Source organism: Mastomys coucha, unplaced genomic scaffold (genome assembly GCF_008632895.1).
Source record: "Mastomys coucha isolate ucsf_1 unplaced genomic scaffold, UCSF_Mcou_1 pScaffold1, whole genome shotgun sequence".
Taxonomy (NCBI): Eukaryota; Metazoa; Chordata; class Mammalia; order Rodentia; family Muridae; genus Mastomys; species Mastomys coucha.
In genome coordinates this window covers 26506212-26512211 of record NW_022196891.1, presented here as the reverse complement: position 1 = coordinate 26512211, position 6000 = coordinate 26506212, and the positions used below count along the sequence as shown (strand labels likewise).

The 6000-nt window shown below is 38.6% G+C and overlaps 1 protein-coding gene across 2 annotated transcripts in view; it reads right to left on the bottom strand.

The window, feature by feature from the left end:
* Positions 1–6000, bottom strand: part of Thsd7b (thrombospondin type 1 domain containing 7B) — an 895860-nt gene that overhangs the window by 149089 nt on the left and 740771 nt on the right. The gene's annotated exons all lie outside the window — the stretch shown is intronic.

Sequence of the window (6000 nt, the reverse complement as noted above, 5' to 3'; positions counted from 1 at the left end):
GGGGAGGCAGCTGGGGTTTGTTTTTGTTGTTTTCGTTTGTTTCTTTGTTTTTTAGAGGGGAAACTGGGGAGGGAGAAATTTACATGTAAATAAAGAAAAAAAAGATATCTGCAAATATCTAATTCTGTTTGTTTGTTTGTTCTTTGCAATAAATTGGTGTGATAATAAATGAGGAAATCTATCAAGGGCTACAGAATTTCTGTCCTCTGAAACCTGAAGTTCCTGAAATAGCTCCTCTGCAAGAAGACATGAGTATAATAAATATCATGTTATTCCATAGACAATGGTCAATTTTTTATATGCCTCAATAGCAACTTTACCCTTTTGCGAGGAACATGACCAGGCATTAGAAACAATCCTGATGCAACTTGTATCAGACGAAGGATTAGAAATGGTGGATATATATCTTACTTAGGGTTTCTATTGCTGTGATATACACCATGGCTAAAGATGGCTTGGGGAGAAAAGGGTTTATTTCATCCTATAGCTTGTAGACTATCATCTAGGATGGACAGGACAGGAACTCAAAGCAAGAAGCAAGAACTGATGCAGAGCCATGAAGGAGTGAAGCTTACTGGCTTGCACCTTATAGCTTGTTCAAACTGCTTTTTTATACTACCAAACTGGGGATGGCATTATACTCAGTGAGCCTGATATTTTCACATCAATCATTAATCAAGAAGATGCATGACAGATAGGCTTGCCCACAGGCCAGTCTGTTGGGGGTATTTTCTCAATTGAGTTTCCCTCTTCTAAAATGACTCTAGCTTCTGCCAAAGTGACATAAAACTTGCCAGCATGAAGGACTGATTATTTCCCTTCCATCTGACCAGATAGTTCACAATACTTCAAACACAACTTTCATGGAACTTAAAAAATGTTAACAGAGCCCAAGCACTGATGATTTTTGAACTCTGATCATGATTCATCCATGCCATGAGATTATATAATTTAATTCACAGAGATTATACCACACACTATTATTATAAAAGGGTAATATGTATAAATTCATTTATTTTTAATCATTGCTATATTTAGAGGGTTCCTAGTATACACACTGTGGTGTTAGCATGATGACGATGATGATGATGATGATGATGATGACGATGGTGATGATGAAAGAATCTGTGTCATTTGTTGAAAATGCTTTCATTTTTTTCATTATTTGGTTTTGGCTTCTTTGTCAAAAATCAAATGTCTATAGGTTTGTGGGTTTATTTCTGGGTCTTTGATTTGATTCCATTGATCAACTTGTTTGTTTATGTACCAGTACCATACAGTTTTTATCACTATTGCTCTGTAGTGCAGCTTGAGGTCAGGGAGGCTGATTCCTCTAGAAGTTCTTTTATTGTTCAGGATTGTTTTGGCTATCCTGGATTTTCTGCTTTTCCATATGAAGTTGAGAATTGTTCTGTCAATGTCTATAAAATATTGTGTTGGAATTTTGATGGGGATTACATTGAATATATAGATTGTTTTTGATAAGATGGCCATTTTCATTATGTTAATCCTACCTATTCATGAACATGGGGGATCTTTCCATCTTCTGATATCTTCAACTTATTTCTTCAGGGACTTGAAGTTCTTGTCATACAGCTCACTCACTTGCTTGGTTAGAGTTATACCAATATATTTTGTATTATTTGTGGCTTTTGTGAAGGGTGTTGTTTTCATACTTTCTCTGTCTGTTTTTTATTTGTATAAAGGAAGGCTACTGCTTTCTTTGAGTTAATTTTATGTCCAGTCACATTGCTGAAGGTGTTTACAAGATGCAGGAGTTCTTTGGTAGAATTTTGGGGATCGCTTATGTTTCATATCATATCATCCATGAATAGTGACAGCTCTACTCCTTCCTTCCCAGTTTGTATTCCCTGAATGAGGAACAGGTATAAGAAGAGGCAAGAGAGAGACCCAGAGGGCCAGGAGAATGGATAGAAATCTGCGGCTGCTAGGGGTTGAGGATGAGGGGAATCTTTAGGAAGTTCCAGAGACCTGAGACAGGGTTGGCTTCCAGAAGTCTATGCAGGTGACCTTAGCTGGATACTTAACCGTGGGAACATGGAACCTGAAGAAGCCACTTCCTATAGCTGAGCAGGACTCTCAATGGAGTGATAAGAAAACAAACCCACCCAAAAGACTTTCGACCAAAATTTTGTCCTGTCTAAAAGAAATGGAGGGACAAAGATACATCAGAGACTGAAGGAATGGCCAACCAATAACTTTCCCAACTTGAAACCCATTCCATGTGTAAGCACCAATCCCTGACATTATTAATGATACTTTGGTATGCTTGTAGACAGAAGCCTGGTATAACTGTCATCAGAGAGGCTCTATCCAGTAGTTGACTGAAACAGACACAGATATCCACAGCCAAACATTGGACACAGGTCAAAGATTCTTATGGAAGAGTTGGTGGAAGGACTGAAGACCCTGAAGGGGATAGGAACCCCACAGGACAACCAACAGAGTCAACTAACCTAGACCTTAGGAAATTGATCCTCCGACCAAAGAACACACATGAGCTGGATTGAGACCACCAGGACATATGCAGCAGATGTGTAGCTCAATCTCTATGTGGGCCCCCAACAACTGAAGCAGAGGCTCTCCCTAAAGTTGTAGTCTGACCATAGTCATAGTATCTGTTCCCCAGCAGGGCTGCACTGTCTGGCCTCAGTGGGAGAGAATGTGCCTAATTCTACTGGGACTTGATGTACGATGGTTGGGGGATACCCAGAGGTAGGAAAGTAAGTAAGTAAGTATAATAATAATAATAATAATAATAATAATAATAATAATAATAATAATAATAATAACAATAGTAATAATAATAAAAGAATCTGTGCCAAAGAAAGGCTTGTGAAGAGGCTGACAAAAAGAAATCAAGCAAGAAGTGAACCTACTCTTTGTGCAAGAGTTCTTGTCATACTGATGCCTCTCTATTGAACTGTTGGACACAAGTATATTTGCATTTATATGTGTCTCCCTCATATATGCTCATTGTTTTCAATGGGGACTTGAGAAATAATTTTAGCTTTAGGTTTCTGTACCCTCACATAACAAGAGAATAACTTTACTTTCTTATAGTTAACTTTCTCCTGTGTTAAGCCAAAAATGCTTTAAACATATTAATAATGGTTATCCTCATACAGAGATTTATTTTGACTCTTGGCATCTGTACTGGACAGTATGCAATAAAAGTGTAGTTCTCATAGAGACATCACCATCATTATTATCAGCATTACTGTATCATTATCATCATCATCATCATCATCATCATCATAATCATCATTGTAGTCATCATTTTGATGAAAAAATAATAAATCTAGACAATTCTTTAGGAGAATTAATTTACCTGGACTTTCAATTTTCTTCAATAGGAGAGAGCAGTCCATCCTCTACTAATTTATTATTAACATCACCCAGACAAGCAGTAGGAAAACAGGCAACAACATGCATTGTTCTGATTTAGTTACTTTTCTATAGCTGTGATAAAACACCACAGTTAAGGCTAATTTTAAAAATTGTTTAGTTTGGGGCTTATGGTTGCAGAGTTTTTGACTATTACTGCAGGGAGGCAGCAACTTGGCATGGTGCTAGAGGAGTAGCTGAGAAATTATATTTTGATCCATAAGCAAGAGGCAGAGAGAGATGTAGAGAGGGGGAGGGAAGAGGGGAAGAGGGAGGGAGAGGGAGAGGGTAAGGGAAAAGGAGAGGGAGAAGGACAGGGACAGGGACAGGGAGAGGAAGAACTGGGAACAGTATGAACTTTTGAGACCTCAAAGCTCACCCCAGTGACACATCTCCTCCAACAAGGCCACACCTCCTAATCCTTTAGAAACAGCTCCAAAAACTGAGGACCAAGCACTCAAACATATGAACCAATGGGGTCATTCTGACTCAGACCATCACAGCCTCCTAACTTCCAGCCTAGAGATTTTCACACGATTAACTATTAAATAATAGGAAGTGCTTTCAGGCAGAAAGGGCCCTGGAATATCAGGAAATGGAAAGTGCCTGCCTTTCAGCTCACTTCTCACTATGTTCAGGTCACGAGGCAGAACACTCCTCAGACTGTATCTTCATCTGCTTAGCTGTCTTTTGATGCCAGAGAGAAAAGAGAATGGGTATTCAGATATTTTCATACACTTTTGCAGAGATTCCTCCATTCTCTGAAGCATGCTTCTTTTTCATGCTTTTATGCACAAGGCAAGTTTTATTCTTATAGTTCAAGCAGTCATTAGCCAAGTCTAAGGATTTGAAAGAGGTATAAGATATTCTAAAAGCGTAAAAGCAGAGTGCTAATTTCCACTGTATGGCCTCCAGTGTGTTAGATACTAACGTATTATTGAGACTTTGACCAGTGTATGTCCTTTCTGCTCCTTTAAAAGCTTCCTGGTAGAGCTGAAGTGGACAAGCTGCTGCCATGTGCCGGCTCCCCTGTTAGCAGATTTCTGGCTATATTTGACTAATTAGAAGCTACATGCCAAGATGGAAATCAACAAGGAGCTTAGTCATTCCCTTTGGCATACGTTCATGTCATAGCAGCAATTGCTAGAGCCCATGCTTTGATCATTAAATACATTAGAATTTCATCCAGTGATGAGACATGGCTCCTGCTTATCCCAGCAGCCATAGTGGTACTATGACTCTTCTAACAAGGCAACTCCTTTTACGGCAGTGGTCCTGAGGTGTTACTATCTTCCTGGTATCTGGAGATATCCTCTTCCCCTTCTCCAGCTTTTCCAGCCCCTCAGTAAATCTTCCTGAAATAAGTCTGATTAAACTCTGATTGGCGTTGATTTCCTGAATAGACAATGACTTATAAATACACTTAATTCTCACAATGACTCTTCAGCATTTCTGTTATTTTTGCCTTACAGATGAGGAAAATAATTCTTAGTTAAGAGACCCGACAAAGTAGTCTGAAGAACAGATAGTAGGACTAGAATCAGAACTGTAATTTTATGAGACACACTTACCTTTCTTACCTGATGTTAAGAACTACTTAAGTGTGGTGAGAAAACGCTAATGTAATAGAATATAATTTTGAAAGTGCATATGCATGGCCAATAAAAAAATTCGTATGGATATAAGAAACCAATATTGCCTTTCAGGTTTTCCAGTGAACTAGACAACACCTGATCATTGCTCATGGCCTTTGATTAATGTAGAATTCATTAGCGTATGTGTTGCATGCACTGTCACGACACCACCTGATCATTGCTCATGGCCTTTGATTAATGTGGTATTCATTACAGTATATATCACATGTGCTGTCACATATATCAACAGGAACAGAAAGTGCCAAGTCAAGTCTGAGGCATTCATCAAATTTCAGCTGATGCCCTATGGAAAAACACTATCAATACTTAAAAAGAACATGTCATCACAGAAAGGGGGGCAGAGAAATGTGGCAAGGGACAGACACAGAGAGTAGCTGTGTTGCTACTTAGAGATGTTAAATCACATTCTACTAATGTGACTCATCAAAATATGTGTGTGACACCACCATTTGTATACCCTTTTATGCCTCTAGACACTATCTGTCTCTCTCTCTCTCTCTCAACACTGAGTCAGTTCACAGAGACTCCCTGCTTTTACTGTTGGTTCATCTTTTACCTCTGCTGGTTGCCTCAGACATCTTTGAACAAGTTTCAGGTTCAAAAGCAGTTCTTACCATGCTTGTTCTACCTCTGCCTATAGAGAAAATCACTCTCAACAAAACCCTCATGTATTTTAATTATGTTATCTTTGCCAGTTTTATACTATATGAGTTTTGTGTTAATCATCTAACTATTAATATGGGACTATATATTTTATATGGGCAGATTAGAATCATGAAGTCTCATAGTAGACAGTGCTCAGTTCTCAGTTTTCCCACCATAAATCATTAGATTTTATCTTTGCTTTTATGCCCCATTGGTCAAGCTTGGGATTTTATGTGATACGCAAGTCTACATTTTCTAACCCTTCAATTAAAACACCAACCTTACAGCAAGG